Source organism: Panthera tigris, chromosome E2, assembly GCF_018350195.1.
Source record: "Panthera tigris isolate Pti1 chromosome E2, P.tigris_Pti1_mat1.1, whole genome shotgun sequence".
NCBI classification, from domain to species: domain Eukaryota; kingdom Metazoa; phylum Chordata; class Mammalia; order Carnivora; family Felidae; genus Panthera; species Panthera tigris.
Genome location: NC_056674.1, coordinates 34,999,385 through 35,018,455, shown reverse-complemented (window position 1 = coordinate 35,018,455; position 19,071 = coordinate 34,999,385). Strand labels below are relative to the sequence as shown.

The 19,071-nt window shown below is 43.2% G+C and overlaps 1 protein-coding gene and 1 long non-coding RNA gene across 2 annotated transcripts in view; one reads left to right on the top strand and one right to left on the bottom strand.

The window, feature by feature from the left end:
• NDRG4 (NDRG family member 4) overlaps positions 1 to 10,084 on the bottom strand; it is a 79,810-nt gene extending 69,726 nt beyond the window's left edge. The window contains exon 1 of the mRNA XM_042968754.1: positions 9,961 to 10,084. The gene's annotated coding sequence lies outside the window, so the exon portion shown is untranslated. The remainder of the gene's footprint in view (positions 1 to 9,960) is intronic.
• Positions 10,085 to 17,376: 7,292 nt separating this feature from the next.
• LOC122234349 lies at positions 17,377 to 17,932 on the top strand. Its single transcript, XR_006212119.1, has 3 exons — positions 17,377 to 17,461; positions 17,664 to 17,774; positions 17,873 to 17,932. It is a non-coding gene; the product is annotated as an uncharacterized LOC122234349 (long non-coding RNA).
• Positions 17,933 to 19,071: the final 1,139 nt, after the last annotated feature.

Sequence of the window (19,071 nt, the reverse complement as noted above, 5' to 3'; positions counted from 1 at the left end):
GAAATCATCAGAAGTAGGTTTTCCTACCTAGGCAACAATTGCATTGGTAGAATCTGTCAGATATATTTTGGAACTCTGGAGTCTACTGAAGGCTTGTAACTTCCAGGGGAAAGGTTCAGACAGCTAAATTGCAGTTAATTTGGTTGGTTTCAGCTCTGAGCTCAGAAGTACCCATTCCCTGTCCCCATGGTAGATCATTGTGCCCATATCCCTGGAACAGCTTACATAAGCTTCCAGGGGCCAGAGTGGGCGAAAAAGGACCTCGTTCTCCAAATATCAGAGACCTGTGCTCTGATTGCTGATTATTGCCTTTGATCACAGAAGTATAGACAAAGGGGCAGGGAGCCATTGTTGTGCCCCCCCCCCCCCCCCCCCCGTTGCTGCAACCCCTCTCCCTCCAGCTGAAGTGACTTCCAAGGGATTTAAAGGCCCAGGATGCTTCCTCTCCACTCCCCTTCATTTTTACCTTTTTCTAGTTTAGGAGACATACATTAAGACTAGGACATTGTATTCTTCAGGGTTCTCCAAAGAAAAAGAACCAATATATTATATGTAGATATTATAAATCTCCTATATATGTGTGTATATAGGAATTAGTTCATGCTACGGAGGTTGAGAAGTCCAATGATCTCTATCTGCAAACTGGAGAAGGAGGAAAGCCACTGGTATAATTCAGTCTGAGGCTGAGGCCCTAAGAACCAGGGGGGTGAGGGGCTGCTGGTGTGAGTACTGGAGTGGAAAGTCCCAAGAACCAGAAGGTCTAAGATCTGAGGGCAGGAGGAGATAGACATCTCAGCTCAAGAAGAACAATGATTTGCTGTTCTACTGCCTATTTGTTTTATTTGGATCCTCAATGGATTGGACGATACCCGCCTACATGGGTGAAGGCAGAACTTTACTCAGTTCTCCTGATCTTCTAGTCTCTTTTGGAAACACCCTCACAAACAGACCCAGAAATAACACATACCGTTATTATTTGGGCATCCCTGACTATAGTCAAGTTTACATGTAGAATTAACCCATCACAGACACTGAAAGCAACTGCATATTTGGGGGAAAATGGCAAATGATCATGCAAGCCCAAGGAAAGGCTAAAATAAGAGCCAGGACCTTAACTTTATACCTTAGGGCTGGTCCTTGGCACAGAGACAGGATAAATATATATTTTAATGTTTATCCATTTTTGAGAGAGAGAGAGAGAGAGAGAGAGCACACGCAGGAGAGGGACAAAGAGAGGGGTACAGAGGATCTGAAGTGGGCTCTGCACTGAGAGCAGAAAGCCCGATGTGGGTCTCAAACTCATGAACTGGGATATCATGAGCAGAAGTTGGACACTCAACCGACTGAGCCACCCAGGTGCCGCAGTCTATAAAGATTTTTTTTTTAAGTTATAAACAAAATTTAAAGAACAAAGCAAATCCCCAACAAGCCCTGGGAAGCAGGGGGAATCTGATCTTCACATTTACAATATAATTAAATTCAAGTATCCATGGGCACCTGACTGACTCAGTCAGTAGAGCATGTGATTCTTGATGTCAGGGTCATGGGTTCAAGCCCCATGTTGAATGTGGAGCCTACTTAATTAAAAAAAAATCGGGGGTTCCTGGGTGGTGCAGTCAGTGGAAGGTCCGACTCTTAGTTTTGGCTCAGGTCACAATCCCACAGTTTGTGAGTTCGAGCCCCACATCAGGTTCTGCTCTGATGGTGTGGAGCCTACTTGGGATTCCATCTCTCCTTCTCTCTGTCCCTCTCCTGCTTTTGCTCTCTCAAAAATAAATAGAAACTTTAAGAATTCAAAATATGCAGTTTTTCCCAAAAAATTTACAAAGCTTACAAAGAAATAAAAAGTACAGTCCATCCAAAGGGAAAAAGTAAATCAACACAGTCTCTTACAATGACCTAATGGCAAATATACTAAACAACTCTTTTTTTTTTTTAATTTTTTTTAACGTTTTATTTTATTTTTGAGACAGGGAGAGACAGCATGAACAGGGGAGGGTCAGAGAGAGAGGGAGGCACAGAATCTGAAGCAGGCTCCAGGCTCCGAGCTGTCAGCACAGAGCCTGACGCGGGGCTCGAACTCACGGACTGCGAGATCATGACCTGAGCCGAAGTCGGATGCTTAACCGACTGAGCCACCCAGGCGCCTCCTAAACAACAGTCTTAAAACACTTTAAAAAGAACAGTCTTAAAGATGCCAAAAGAAATTGAGCTGAAAAGAACAATAATTGAGGTGAAAAATTCACTAGAGGGATTCAAAGACAGATTTGAGCTGGCAGAAGAATCCGGAATAATCTTGAATATAGGACAAAGGAAATGACAGAGTCTGAGGAAACCAAAGAAAAGAGAATGAGGAAAAGTGAACAGAGACTGAGGAACCTGTGGGATACCATGAAGTATACAACATACACTTTTTGGGAGTCCCAGAAGGAGGGAAGAGCCAGTGTGGAAAGGAGGAAAAGAATGGAAATTGGGAGAAAAAGAATGGAAATTGAGAGAAAAAGAATGGAAACTGGGGGAGGCCAGAGAGAACATGTGAAGAAATAGTGGATGGAAACTTAACAAATTTTATGAAACACATGAATATAAACCTCCAAGAAGCTCCACAAATGAAGTAAAATGAATTCAAAGAAACCCACACAACACATATCAACCATCAAAAGACAAACTCGCAAAAGCAGCAGGAGAGAGAAGCTACTCGTCATGTACAAGGGATCCGTAATAAGATTATCAGCAGATTTCTCCTCAAAAATTTTTGGAGGCCAGAGTACAGTGAGCAGATATATTTAAAGGGCTAAAAGAAAACACTGTCAACCAAGAGTCCTGTAACTAACAAAACTGTCCTTCAAAAGTGAGGGAGAATGAAGACATCTCCAGCTAACAAAAGTGGAAGGAGTCTGTGACTAGATGTGTCTTGCCAAAAATGCTCAGGGGATTCCTACAGGGTGAAAAGAAGGAACACTCAACAGGAACTTGAAGCCAAATGAAGAAACAAAGATCTCAATAAAGGTAAATACATGGTCGATTATAAAAGCTAATATTATTGTAACCATGGCTTGTAACTCCACTTTTTTTTTCTGCATAATTTAAGAGACTAATGCATTAAAAATCATTAGTTTACATTTTTGGGTATATAATGTATAAAGGTATATTTTTGTGATAACAGCAAGGGTGGAGCTGTAAAGGAGCAGAGTTTTTTTGTATAAATTCAAATTAAAGAACTTTAGGATATCAAGTGTAATGCCCATGGTGACCACAAGGGAAATAGTCATACACAAAAGGAAATTAGGAATTAAAAAATAAATAAAAAGTCAACTAATACAAACACAAAGGAAGACTGTGATGAGGGACAAATGAGGGACAAAAAAAAAAAAAAAAAAAAAAGCCCTAAGTTGTATAGAAAACAAAATGACAAAAGTCCCTCCTTACCAATAGTTACTTTTAAATAGTCAAAAGACCTAGATTGGCAAAAATGGATAAACACACATGACCCAACTATATGCTGTCTGCAAGAGACTCACTTTAGATTTAAAGACACAAATAGATCTGAAGAATGGGAAAAGGTATTCCATGCAAATAGAAGGCAAAAGAGAAGATGGTTATCTTACTATCAGACAAAAAGGTCTTTCAATCAAAAATGGCTACCAGAAACAAAGAAGGACATTATATATTAAAAGCTGGAATACAACAAGAAAATTTAACAGTTGTAAACATTTACATATCTAATGACGATCCAAATATATAAGGCAAAACCAAACAGAATTGAAGACAGAAACACAGTTCTATAGTAATAGTTGGAGACTTTAATACACCAATCTCAGTAAGGGATACAGCAACCAGACAGAAGGAAATAGACACAATAAACCAACTAGATCTGACAGACAGAACACTCTACTCACCAACAGCAGCATACACATTCTTCTCAAGTACACAGGGATTTTTCAGGATAGACTATACGTTAGGCCACAAAAATTAAGTCTCAAAAAAAAAAAAAATTAAGTATTAGTAGATTTAAAAAGAACTCCTACTTTCTCCAAATACAATGGGATGAAATCAGAAATTGGTAACGGAAGGAAAACAGGAAAATTCACAAGTATGTGGATCATAAACAAACACATTCGTAAATAACCAATGGATCAAAGAAATTACGAGAGAAGTTAGGAAATACTTAAATATGAAAACAAAACAAAACAACAACATGACAAAACGAATGCAGCAAAAATAGTCGTAAAGGAAAATTCATAGCTATACACACTTGAACAAGAAAGATCTCAAATCAAGAACCTAACTCTACAACTTAAGGAACTAGAAAAAGAACTAAATCCAAAGCTAGCTGAAGGAAGCAAATAATCAAGATTAGAGCAGAAAAACAGGAGATTGACAAGAGAAAGGGGTGGCTCGCCTCGCTCAGTGGCTCAGTCGATAGAGCATGTGACTTAATCTTGTGGTTATAAGTTTGATCTCTATGTGAGTGTAGAGATTACTTAAAAAAATTAAAATCTTTTTTTTTAATTTTATTTAATGTTTTTATTTATTTTTGAGACAGAGGGAGACAAAGCATGAACGGGGGAGGGGCAGAGAGAGAGGGAGACACAGAATCTGAAACAGGCTCCAGGCTCTGAGCTGTCAGCACAGAGCCCGACGCGGGGCTCGAACTCACAGACCGCGAGATCATAACCTGAGCCGAAGTCAGACGCTTAACCAACTGAGCTACCCAGGTGCCCCCCCCCAAAAATTAAAATCTTAAAAAAAAAAATAGGGGCACCCGGGTGGTTCAGTCAGTTCAGTGTCCAGCTTTGGCTCAGGTCATGATCCTGTGGTTTGGGAGTTCAAGCCCCGGGTTGGGCTCTGTGTTGACAGCTCAGTGCCTGGAACCTGCTTCTGATTCTAGGTCGGTCGGTCTCTCTCTCTCTCTCTCTCTCTCTCTCCCCCTTCCCCCTAACCCCCTGTCCCTTGCTCATGCTCTGTTTCTCTCTCTCAAAAATAAACATTAAAAAAAATTTAAAGAAAATAGAAAAATAGAGGGGAGGGGAAGTCAATAAAACCAAAAATTGGTTCTTTGACCAACAAAATTGATAAAATTCTAGCTAGATGGACTAAGAAAAAGAGAGAAGGCAAATTACTAAAATCAGAACTAAAAGGAGGGATGTTACTACAGATTTTATAGAAATAAAGAGGCCTCAGAGAGCACTATGAACAATTGTATGCCAAGAAGTTGGAAAACCTAGATGAAATGGACAAATTCCTAGAAACATAAATCTACCAAGACTAAATCATGAAAAAATAGAAAATCTGAACAGACATGTAACTAGTAAGGAGACTAAATCAGTAATCAAAAATTTCCCCAAAGAGGGGTGCCTGGGTGGCTCAGTTGGTTGAGCATCTGACTTTGATTCAGCTCATGATCTCATGGTTCGTGAGTTCGAGCCCCGCATTGGGCCCTGAGCTGACAGCTCGGAGCCTGGAGCCTGCTTTGGATTCTGTGTCTCCCTCTCTCTCTGCACCTCCTCTTCTCATGCTCTGTTTCTCAAAAATAAATAAACGTCAAAAAAAAATTAAAAAACATTTCCCCAAAGAAGAGCCTGGCCCTGATGGTTTAAGTGAATTCTACCAAACAATTAAAGAAACAGAAGTCTTCCTCAAGCTTCTCCAAAAAACTGAAGAGAAGGGACTATTTCTTAAGTCATTCTATTAGGCCAGCATTACCCTGATACTGAAGACAGAGACACTACAAACAAATAAACAGACAAAAAACAAAAACAAAAAAACCCAAAACCAAAACTACAGACCAATTGCCCTTATGAACATTGATGGAAAAATCCTCAACAAAATACTCACAAGCTGAATTCAGCATATTAAGAGGATTATACCCCCTGACTAAGTGGGATTTACTCCCCTAGTGCAAGAATGGTTCAACATACAAAAATTGACCAGTGTAATACAGCACATTAACAGAACGAAGGGGAAAAAACCCACATGACTTCCTCAATCACTGCTGAAGAAGCATTTGACAAAATTCAACACTGCTTCATGATAAAAACACTTAAACAGAAGGAAACTACCTCAAAATAATAAAAGCCATGTAAGCAAAACCCACAGCCAAACATCATACTCAACGGTAGAAGACTAAAGCTTTTCCTCTAAGATCAGGAACAAGACAAAGATGCCTGTTCTCACTACTTCTATTCAATGCAGTACTCAGAGTTCTGGTAAGAGGTATTAGGCAAGAAAAAGAAATAAAGGGCATCCAAACTGGAAAGAAAAAAGATCTCCATTCACAGATAATAGGACCTTACATGTAAGAAACACCAAAGACTGCATAAGAAAAAAAAAAAAACTGTTAGAAGTAATAAATGAACTCAGCAAAGTAGCAGGATACAAAGTCAATGCATAAAAATCAGTTGCATTTCTATACACTAGCAGTGAACGGTCTGAAAAGGAAATTAGGAAAATTTTATTTATAACAGCATCCAAAAGAGTACAATACCTAGGAATTAATGAAGGAGGTGAAAGATTTGTACAACGAAAACTACAAAACATCACTGAAAAAATTTAAAGGAGACATAGAAGTAAACACATCCCATGTTCATGGATTAAAATACATAATACTGTTTTTTTTGTTTTTTTGTTTTTTTATTTTACATAATACTGTTTTAAAATACATAATACTCTTTAGCGGTTAATACTACCTAGTGTGATCTGCGGAGTCATTGCAATCCATCAAAATCCCAACGATGCTTCTGCAGAGATAGAAAATCCTATTTTAAGATTCACATGAAATCTTAAGAAACCTGGAATAGCTAAAACAATATTGAAAAAGATCAAACCTGGAGGACTCACACTTTGTGATTTCAAAACTTACCACAAAGCTACAGTAAGCAAAACAGCATGGCATTAGCATAAAGACAGGGCCAAGTGAATAGAACAGAACAAGGGAATAGAACAGAAAATCCAGAAATAAACCCTCACATATATACTCAAAGTATTTTTTTTAACATTATTTTTGAGAGGGAGATAGAGAGAACGCACATACTCATGAATAGGGGAGGAGCAGAAACAGAGAGGGAGACAAAGGATTCAAAGCAGGCTCTGCGCTGTCAGCACAGAGCCCAGACAGCACAAAGCCCAATGCAGGGCTTGAACTCACAAATCATGAGATCATGACCTGAGCCCAAGTCAGACACTTAACTGACCGAGCTACCCAGGAGCTGCTATGGTCAGAAGATTTTTTTTTTTTTAATGTTTATTTATTTTTGAAAGAGAGAGAGAGAGAGAGAGAGAGAGAGAGAGAGAGAGAGAGAGACAGAGCGTGAGTGGGGGAGGGGCAGAGAGAGGGAGATACAGAATCCGAAGCAGGCTCCAGGCTCCGAGCTGTCAGCACAGAGCCTGATGCGGGGCTCAAACTCACAAACCGTGAGATCATGACCTGAGCTGAAGCCAGACGCTCAACCAACTGAGCCACCCAGGTGCCCCGGTCAGAAGATTTTTGACAAGGGTGCCAAGACTATTTAATTTGAAAAGGATAATTTTTTTCTAACAAATGGTGCTGGGAAAACTGGATGTCCACATGCAAAAGAATGAAGGTGGGCCCTTACCTAATATTACATACAAAAATTAACTCAAAATGAATCAAAGATCTAAATATAGGATCTAAGACTCTTAGAAGAAAACCATAGGACAAAAGCTTCAGGACATTGAATTTGGATAGGACACCAAAAGTATAATCAACAAAAGGAAAAGTAGGTCAATTGAACTTCATTTTTGTGCATCAAAAGACACCATCAACAGAATAGAAAGGCAACCCATATAATGGGAGAAACTGCTTGCAAATCATATATATGATTAAGTATTAATATCTAGAATATATAGAGAACTAAAACAACAAGAAACAATCTGATTTTAAAATGGGCCAAGGGCTCGAACCGACATTTCTCCAAAGATGATGCCGGTTTCCCCCACTACCTGGAAGCAGAGGGTTCCTATGAAACTTTTCTCAAGCCAAAATGTTGTGAAGCGAAAAAGCAGTTATCATTAATTTATATGGAAAAGTTTTGAGCCTTCCCAGACTCAAAATAATACCCCCCGTAGGCTTTTGTGATGCTTTAGGACACATCTTGCTAACGGATGCACAAAGTAAATGGAGATAAAGCACAGACGCTCAGAGACACAGTTCAAAGCTCTGTCAGCTTGATGCTGAGTGTGGTTCCCGGGGAAGGAGCTTGGCGGGACCACTAGCTGTTCAGACCGCACGCTGTCTCCATAAAGGCTCACGGCAAAACAAATGCGGAGCGCTATTTCTGCTTTTTGCCTTTTAACAAAAGCGAAAATCCTCTTCAGATTTCATTCGCTTAGGCAGAACAGGTCTTTCGCAAAAGAAAAATGGCACAGCATGGAACTCTTGAAAAGCAGGGGATACTTGTACACAGCCAACAAGCACATGAAAAGATGCGCAACAATTACTACTCATGAGGGAGATGCTAATCAAATGGGGTATCTGATTCCATCCCACATCCATTAGATGGCTCCTATCAAAACCAGAAAACATCAAGAGTCGGGAAAGATGTGGAGAAATTGGCTGGTGGGAATGTAGAATGGCATAGTCACTATTGTTAACAGTATGAAGGTTCCTCAAAACATTTACGTTAAAATTACCATATGACCCAGCAATTCCACTTCTGATGTACACCCAAAAGAATTGAAAGCAGTGTCTCAAAGAGGTGTTTGTAGACCCAAGTTCATGGCAGCATTATTCACAAGCACTAAAACATAGAAGCAACCCCAATGTCCGTTGACAGATGAGTGGATGATTTTAAAACTTAAAAAAAAATTTTTTTAAACAGCACAGCAATGAGAAGAATCCACAACTAGCAAAGTCTGTAGAATATCTGTGGAAAGGAGCTACCTTTTCTGAACTGTTTTAATGAAATCTTCTATAGAGTTTTACATACTAGTTTTTGACCATTAAGAGCACAGAATTTCTCATGTATGTTTGTGTCTCCAGTGGCTAGTGTAACCCCTAAGATTTACCCACTTGTTTCTGAAAAGTCTACATCAAATCAAGTTAGCTTTGATCTAGCCCACTTATATTTAAAAAAACAAACAAAAAACCCCCTAAAAACAGACTTGATTTCCTTCAGAAATCTGTTATAAACACTTCTGTTAAATTTTAAAAAGAATGTTTTAAGTTTATTTATTTTGAGAGACAGAGAGAGTGGAGGAGGGGCAGAGAGAATCCCAGGCAGGCTCCGTGCTGTTAGCACAGAGCCCCATCTGGGGCTCGAACTTACGAACCGTGAGATCACGACCTGAGCTGAAACCAAGAGTAGGATGCCCAACCGACTGAGCCACCCAGGCACCCCTCTTTTGTTAAATTTAAACATCACAAGTTAGATAAAATTGTCACTGATTTTTTTCATGGGTATCTTTTACATTGTCAGCTGATTCCAATTCGTTGTTATGTTGTCAGCTGGATTTCTGCTTGGAATCAGCTGCCACCTCTTGGTGTCTCAGCTAAGAATGACTATCTCAGTCCCCCCTGGAAATCCACCACCACACAATGAAATATTATTCAGCCTTAAAGAGGAGGGAAATTCTGACACCTGCTAAAACATGGATGAAATCTGAAGACACTAAGAGAAAGAAGTCAGCCCCCAAAAGACAAATACTGTATGATTCCACTACATGAGAATCTTAGAGTAGTAAAATCAGAGAGACAGAAAGTGAAATCTTGGTTGGCAGTGGGGAGGGGGGAAGGGGGAGTCACTGATAGATACGGAGTTTCTGTTTTGCAAGTAAAAGAGTTATGAGATGGACAGTCTTGATGGCTGCCTAACGTTATGAATATTTAATGCCACTAAACGGTTTACTTAAACATGGTTAAGACAAGTAGATTTTACATGACATGTATTTTACCAGAAGAAAAAAGTTTGAAAAAAAAAATCCACAAACGGATTCTCTTACAGTTCTGGAGGTGAGAAGTCTTAAATAGGCTGGCAAAGCGGCGTTCCTTCTGCAGGCTCTAGAGGAGAACCGTTTCCCTGCCTTTTCCGGCTTCTAGAGGCTTCTGTGTTCTCTGGTTTGTGGCCTCCTTCTGGCAAGAGCACTCCTCTGACCCCTGCTTCCTCACACACCCCCTGCTGTAACTCCTCCTACAAGGAGCCCTGTGATTATATGGGGCCCACCTGCTAATCCAGGAGAGGCGCCCCGTCCTAGGAGTCGTCACTCATCACACCTGCAAGTCCTTCGCCACGTAACAAAACAGATTCCCAGGTTCTGAGGATCAGGGCGTGGGCATATTTGGGAGGCTATTATTCTGTCGGCCACAATTGTCTGCAGAACCTTCCACAGGAGTGCGTGAAGGCAGAGGAGCAAGGACTTCAAACAAAACAGAGAGACAGCCAGATGTCTGGCAACAGGTTTCTGGTTAAACAACAGCTCAGACATTCTGTAGGACAGTACGCAGCCATAAAAGGAATGAACTAGATGACGTGGAAGGATGTCCGTGGTGTATATTTGAGAGAGACAGATTTCAGAAATTCAAAATTCATTTGTTCCACAAATATTTTCAATGTTTACCATGTGCCAGGAACTGGGAACACAACAGGTCAATTAGACAGGAGGAGTTTACAGTCCCTTTCCATACGAGAATGACATACCAAAATGCGGGTGTGCATGAAAAAAAAAAATCTGGAAAGTAAACACTAAATTGTTAACAGTGAGCAACTCGGGAGAGGAAAAGCAGCAAGTTTTCTCTGTTTATTTGGATGAGGGAGGGAAGGAAAGGAGAGAATGGGGGAAAAAAAAAGAAAGCAAAAGGAAGGAGGGAAAGAAAGGCAGAGCAAAAGAACAACCTGATTCGTGTTAACTTGGAGAAGGGAAGGCACGTGGGGCACTGAGCCAAGTATCTAGCGGAGCAGAGCGTCCCTCCCTCCCCCAGCGGGAACTGGCAGCTCCCGCGGATACAATTCTTCACAGCCCTCCTATGGCACCCGGCCCTGTGCCTGTCCGCGGCAGGTGATCAGTGACATATCGTCGACAAGCCAAGTCACAAAGGGGAGCACCAGTAAAGGTGTAGATGAAGCCTAAACAGGACAAGCGAACAACCTGCCAGGGTTCATCTTTGACCCCCTATGGCAACAGGCACCTCCACCGAGCCTCAGCTCCATACCAAGATTCGTCTTCCCCCATTTGTAACTGTTTCAGCTCAGCCCCTGGGATTTTCTAGTTTATTCAAAGCAGGGGCTCTGCAGTTCAAAGAACTGGGTGGAAAGTCAAGGTCACTATTTCAGCCATGGTGGTCTCCATGATGAACTTGTGGTGTGCTATTTTTTGCCCTGAACTGTAGCCTCCGAGCTGGCCTTTCTGCTTTCTGCATGTGTGTCTGGGGCTGGTGTTTTGCGGGGTGCAGGGAAAACGGGGGTGGGGGGTGAGGCCTGGGGTCCAGGGGCCCGTGTTCCCCTGGGAAATACTGTTTCAAAATCACACACCTGGCAAACGGGCTGTCCGGGAACTCAGCCCAGGAACAAACAAAACAAGCTTGTGTCTCTTCATTTTACTCTTGGTTCTCACTGTTCTAGGAAAAAGGCACTGGACTGGAGTATCTGAGACAGTCACATGTTTTACTCGGAAAACAAGGAACCTCCGATTTTCGTGGGGGAACAGTGAGAATTATCACTTCCCTTTAGTGCTCTAAAGCATAGCCTGAAACAAGGAAAACCTCATTTCAGTGTGTTGTGTCTCTTGGAACACCTTCCTCACCCTTCTTAGACATGTAGTTGCATAAAAGTAAAACTGCTCCCAAAACGGAGTTGGGTTCAGCCTGCCCAGCCCTCTGAGACATGTCCCTGCCTGCTTACAGCCCTGTCCTGTCTCCTCCCAGGTCCCCCTAATGCACTTCCTGGCACCTTCCTGCCCCAGGCCCTTTGAACTAGCTATGCCCTCTGCCTGGAACACTCCTGTCCCAGATGTCCTCATATTTGTGTCTTTCCTTTAAGTCTCTGCTCCAGTGTCATCTTTTCAGGGAGCTTCCCTGACCACCCCCTTTAGAATTGCAACTCCTAACCCTGCTTAATTTTTCTCCATAGTACTTGTCACTTGCAGATAGATCACTTCCTTATTATGCTTATTATCTACCCTTTTTTAATGTTAAACCCCATGAGGGCAGGGAATTTTGTCTGTTTGCTAACCATTGTAAACCCAGTCATAGAATAATTATTGAATCTGAATCTTTATAGAGGAGTTTTGCATTATGTATCTCAAATCTTATAAATATGTTAGTGATCCCACCCAGCTAGTCCACACCTAGAAATTTATCCCTGGGAAGTAATCACAGATGTGTGCAAAGATATAGTTAGACATGTTGCAAAAGCAAAACACTGGAAATAATAAGAGCTGACATTTAATTAGCACTTATCATGTGCTAGACCCTGTTCTAAACATTTTACACGTATGAACTCTTGAAACCTCTATAACCAACTTGTTATTGTCTGGATCTTACAAGCCAGGAACCAGGCAGAGGGACTGAGATATAAGAAATACAGCCATGATTTATATGGTGTGTCTGACTCAAGACCATACTCTTAACTACTCTATGGGTTAAATGAGCTATGCTCCACCCATATTGAGGCAGTCAATGCAACCATTTAAAAGGATGGTGTTGAGGCACCTGGGGGGCTCAGATGGTTAGGCACTCAGGTCATGATCCCAGTATTGTGAGATCTAGTCCCGTGTTGGGACCGATGCTGAGCATGGAACCTGCTTCCGATTCTCTCTCTCTCCCTCTGTGCCCCTCCCCAACTCTCAAGCACACTCTCTCTCTCTGTCAAAGAAAAAAAAAAAGAGGGAGAAAACATTTTTAAATTAAATGATGGTGTAGACAAAGTATTTTTTGGTGGGGAGAGGATGAAATTATATACAAATTATGTATTCATACACATTGTAGGGAAGAAAACGGCTTTACCAGATTCTCAAAAATGTTCAAGAACCAGGGTTGTAGAATAATTTTTCCACATACATAGATTCATGTGAATATATCTTACACATGGCTTGTCAATATTGTTTTTAACACAGTCTTTAAAAAAATTCTTTTTAGCTTCCTTCCTTCCGCATAAGCTTTTCTTTTCTTGCTCCCTAGCCATGTTAACAAGCTCGAATGTCACCAAGGAAGAATCTTAAATAACTGGGAAAGATCTCTGTGATATATAGTTAACTGCAAAAGGAAGGTTTCTAAAAAAGGTGTACATTATGACCACATTTTTGTAAAAATTCGTGGGTACATATATGCACGGTAAAAGGACTCAAATAGATTATATGTTAACGGTTGTCATTTCTGGGTAATGGAATTATGAGTGATTTGATTTTTTTTTAACATTTATTCATTTTTGAGAGACAGAGGCAGAGTGTGAGTGGGGGAGGGGTAGAGAGAGAGGGAGACACAGAATCTGAGGCAGGCTCCAAGCTGTTAGCACAAAGCCTGATGTGGGGCTTGGACCCACGACCTGTGAGACCATGACCTGAGCCGAGGTCAGGCGCTCAACCGACTGAGTTGCCCAGGTGCCCCAGAATTACGAGTGATTTAAAATTTCTGGTTTTGTTTGTTTTCTTTACAGTTTTTGTAAGAACATGAATTATTTTTGTAATTAAGAATTATTTAACATCCCCAAAGGCAAGGGAATTAAAAGCAAAAGTGAATTACTGGGACCTTATGAAGATAAAAAGCTTCTGCACAGCAAAGGAAACAACCAACAAAACTAAAAGGCAACCAACGGAATGGGAAAAGATATTTGCAAATGACATATCGGACAAAGGGCTAGTATCTAAAATCTATAAAGAGCTCACCAAACTCCACACCCGAAAAACAAATAACCCAGTGAAGAAATGGGCAGAAAACATGAATAGACACTTCTCTAAAGAAGACATCCGGATGGCCAACAGGCACATGAAAAGATGTTCAACGTCGCTCCTTATCAGGGAAATACAAATCAAAACCACACTCAGATATCACCTCACGCCAGTCAGAGTGGCCAAAATGAACAAATCAGGAGACTATAGATGCTGGAGAGGATGTGGAGAAATGGGAACCCTCTTGCACTGTTGGTGGGAATGCAAATTGGTGCAGCCGCTCTGGAAAGCAGTGTGGAGGTTCCTTAGAAAATTAAAAATAGACCTACCCTATGACCCAGCAATAGCACTGCTAGGAATTTACCCAAGGGATACAGGAGTACTGATGCATAGGGGCACTTGTACCCCAATGTTTATAGCAGCACTCTCAACAATAGCCAAATGATGGAAAGAGCCTAAATGTCCATCAACTGATGAATGGATAAAGAAATTGTGGTTTATATACACAATGGAATGCTACGTGGCAATGAGAAAGAATGAAATATGGCCTTTTGTAGCAACGTGGATGGAACTGGAGAGTGTGATGCTAAGTGAAATAAGCCATACAGAGAAAGACAGATACCATATGGTTTCACTCTTACGTAGATCCTGAGAAACTTAACAGAAACCCATGGGGGAGGGGAAGGAGAAAAAAAAAAAAAGAGGTTAGAGTGGGAGAGAGCCAAAGCATAAGAGACTCTTAAAAACTGAGAACAAACTGAGGGTTGATGGGGGGCGGGAAGGCGGGGAGGGTGGGTGATGGGTATTTGAGGAGGGCACCTTTTGGGATGAGCACTGGGTGTTGTATGGAAACCAATTTGACAATAAATTTCATATATTAAAAAAAAAAAAAAAAGATAGTGTTTGGGAATCAGGGGAGGCAGTGCACCGGTGGAAAGGTAGGATTAACACATAGAGTTGATAGCACAAATAAAGCTTCCTTATCCTTACAAAAAAAAAAAAAGAAGAATTATTTATTTATTTAATGTTTATTTTTGAGAGAGAGAGAGAGAGAGAGAAAGCAGGAGCTGGGGAAAGGCAGAGAGAGAGAGGGGACAAAGGATCCAAAGCGGGCTCTGTGCTGACAGCAGAGAGACTAACTTGGAGTTCGAACTCACGAACCATGAGATCATGCCCTGAGCCGAAGTCGGATGCTTCACCGACTGAGCCATCCAGCTTCCCCAAGACTTTTATTTTTAAAGAAAAAGACAGCTTTGGGGAAGATAATTGGGCAGTAGGTATCAAAATTTCAGTGTGCAAACCCTTTGATCTAGCAATTCTACGTCCAGGAATGGGCTCTATAGAAATCTTTGCATGGGAGTCTGGATTCAGGTCCATTGACAGTCACTGCAATGTTGTGAAAATCTCTAAAAAGCCTAAAACCTTAATTGAAGGTGAGTGGCTCAATAAAACATGGTATCTTCATACTAGAAAAACCACGCAGCTGTAGAAAAGAAAAAAAAAAAAAAAAAAGCCCAAGTAGATAGATCCCTGCCAAGACACGGTGCTAGGTCAAAAGGGAAGTAGCAGAACGGGATGTAGAATGAGGTCCAACGTACAACGAGGACGTGCACAAGAGTGTCAGGGCGCTGACACTGGAAGAAAGCCACCTGTTTGCTGAAGGTGGGTGTCTCCAGGAAGGCACCGGGAGCTGGGCTTGGGGGTGTAGGAGGTGATGGAGGAGGGGACCTTATGTTTTGTTCTGGATGGTTTGACTCTTTCACAAGTCTGTATACGCATGAACACGTATTATTTATGTAATCAACTAAAAAGCACACAAACTATGAAATTGTTTTAAAGTAAAAAAGCCTCCGAACTCCAAAACGCCCCACCATTGACTGCTCGAGGGCTCCATTTCCAAGCTGACAGGAAGTTTCGGGAAGGGCCTTGGATCTTGGTTACTCTCAGGACTAGAAACAGGCTCAGTCACCGGCAAGGGGTGAATGGTTTTATAAAAGGTGGGACAGCCCTCCATACAGGCTTGTGCCCCAGGCAAGAACAGTGATGGTGGGGACCTGGGGCAGCGTGGAAGCCAAGTGACAAAAGTCAAGTGGGACACTGCACAGCCAGGTGGAACACACACATGCCAGGGGAAAGGGAGGAGGGCCAAGGCGGCTTTGTTAGCCACAAGGGATCATATTATCTTGGTCCAAACCTGTTTCCTCCTGGGGCTTTCTAGAACCCAAAGGGTTATCCCGTGGACTCCACTGGTCTCTCCCTCCCCCCAGTCATTGGTCACCACACCCTCTTCACTTATTCTCTGTCCCCCCAGCTGCTCCTCTGGCCCCAGGCACCTTCACCTCTCACTCCATTATCACAGTGGCCTCCTGACTGTGTCTTCTGGTCTCCACAGCCCTCCCTCCCTCCAGGTGTTCCTGCCTCCCTGGGGCCCGGCAGCCAGAATGGTTTTCAACCTTTGCAAAGGTAACTCAGGCCACTTCCCTCTTTCCCCGTTGCTTCTATAATTGTACCTTCGCCCTGGTCTCCAAGGCCCTGTGTGGCCTCACTTTTGACCGTCTGTACAAGCGCCTCTCTGCCCATCTCTTCATCACTGCGTTCCAGCCTCACCGGGGTTCCCGGTCTCCCCCACCAGCCAGCATAGTTGGAGGTCTTGTGCTGGGCGCTACCCTAAGCACATTACACACAACCCATTTAGTGTTCCTCAAAACCCTACAGGGTAAGTAGGACTATGAGCCCATTTTACAGAGGAGGAAAGTGAGGCGCCGAGGTGAGGACCTGCCCCCAAGTTGGGCAGCAAAAAAACCGGCAGAGCAGGGATTTGAACCTAGGCAGCCTGAGCCCAGAACCGCGTCCCTTCACTAGTAAATGGCCCTGCCCCGAACCACGAATGAGATAAAAACCGATCCCTTACTTACTTTGTGAAGACTTGAATTGGCTGGAGGAGCAGCCGGACTTTGCACCTGCTGGTGCTGGTGGCACAGCCCACGGGACCCCCGCCCAAGCTTCCACCGTCTGAGGGACATGACTGGACCTGCGTTTGCCTGAATCTGTGATAGAACAGACCACACAGTTCTGCTGTTTTGTTGACTCTGAAGGTACTGATTCCATGAACTCAGTTCCTTTCTGTAACTCTCCACAGGGTCTGGCTGCCCGAGGGGGACCCAGCAGAGCTTCTGTTTGCAAAACTAGGGGGCCCAACGCCTATTTGGGTGCTATTTTTATTAAAACCCCATTAACTTGTTTCTATCAGAGCAATTAAGGTGTCAAGCCCTGATGTTCTGCATGGCTGTGGAGGAGGAGTTTTTTTTAAGTGAAGCTGTTTTGTTTGTAGGCAGAGAACTTTTTCTTTTCTTTAATTTTTTTAAGTTTATTTATTTTTGAGGGAGAGAGAGAGGGAGCGTGGGTGAAGGGCAGAGAAAAAGAATCCCACGCAGGCTCCGCTCTCTCAGTGCAGAGCCTGACGCAGGGCTCGAACTCGAGAACTGTGAGATCATGCACTGAGCCGAATCCGGTCAGATGCTTAACTGACTGAGCCACCCAGGCGCCCTCCAGGACTTTCTTTTCTAAAGGCGACCCAAAGTCTCAGGCTTGTTCTTAGCCCCGAGGTTTATTTTCTTAGCAGGTAATCTGGCAGCATCTTCCATAGCTGGTCTTGAGTTAACTGGGGTTGAAGATAACGTCATTTCCCTTCTGTGTGCGGGGGAGGGGGTTGTGGATGTGCGCGCTCGCTGGGGCTTGCGGGCCTGATTTTTGTAACTTGAAACCTGTTTAAAGGCTTCCAACCAGCTGCAGCCCACGGTAATTCCTTTTACACCTTATAAAAGTTTAAGCACCGCCCCGCGGCCCCAGGAGGCCGAGTGTGAAGTTTCACTTGGCAGCGCTGTGGAGATGCATTTCTGTCACTACCTTTGCACCTTGAAATCAACTACACCCACGTGAGCCGGCCCTGTCCTCATTCCACACGGGGTGGGTGTGGGTGTGGGTGTGGCCTGCGGTTGCACTGCGCTCCCCATGCTTCTGCATCTTAACACAGGAGCACCTTCTGGAATTGGACGGCCTGCAATTTGACCATTCAATACATGAGCATTTCCTGGGTACAGTGTTCTGTGCTTTGTGTTTTGGGGGATTCGGTGGGTCCGGGTGGGGTCTGAGAGTTTGTATTTGTAATGCATTCAGGTGGTGCTGATGCTCTTGACCAGGGACTACACTTTGAGAACCAGGCTTTTGGATTTTGCTTACGTGTCACTCCTCCGATGCAGGAACACATACGCACCCTGATTTGGGAGGGCGCTCCTGCCCTAGGTTCTTGGGCAATCTCTATGGCCTCTCCTGGACTCCTGAATGTGATGGACATTATAATGTCCCCGCCCCCCCCCCCCCCCCCCACTTCCTACCTATCAGCTCCATGCACAGGGTGGTGATCTGTTGTATTTACCTTTCAAAGGATCTGGCCCCTGCTTCCTACCCCTGCCTTCCCCCTACTTCCCTTTCCGTCATTCTCCTTCTTGCCCTCCATGTCCCTGTCACCCAGGACTGCTTTCCTTCCTCAGGATAGGCCAAGCTACAGACCTCACCCTTTCCTGCCCCAGGACCTTGGCACTTGCTACAGGCACTGCCTGGAACATTCTTCTCTGGGCTCTTCACTTGGCAGGCTCCTCCTCATCCTTCCTCAGAGAGGCCTTTCATGAATATACATTTCAAGAAGGTCCATCCCACTATTCCCCTTCACATGCCCCTGAATTCACATGACAGATTTTGTCACAATAAGATGTAACCCTAAGCAGGACGGGTCACCATTCCACTCTCCAGTGTAGACCCAGCACCCAGCACTGGCCCAGAGCAGACCCTCATCAGAGGAGGGAATGAATGGGGTTTCTGCTCTCAGCGAAAACACAGTGGAAGAGGCCAGAAACCAGCCAGTCATGCCCCACAGGCTCTTCTTTCTGCAAACCCCCCTTCCACCAGGCTGACCAGGCAGCACTTTGTTTTGAGCGAGGAGTTGGGGCAGGAACGGAGGGCAGGGGAGTTTTAGGAACAGCCAGAGTTGCAGATTAGACACGTATAATCAAATCCAGAGAGCTGCACTGTGTTCCATCAATTGAGATACCAGATTAAGCAGGCCCAGGGCCCCTGGGGCAAGATGCCACGCAAAATATCTTTTCAAAAATAGCAGCTTGCAATCTCAGGAATGAGCATGAATTGTCAAAGACGCGAGCAGTGTTTCGAAACAGA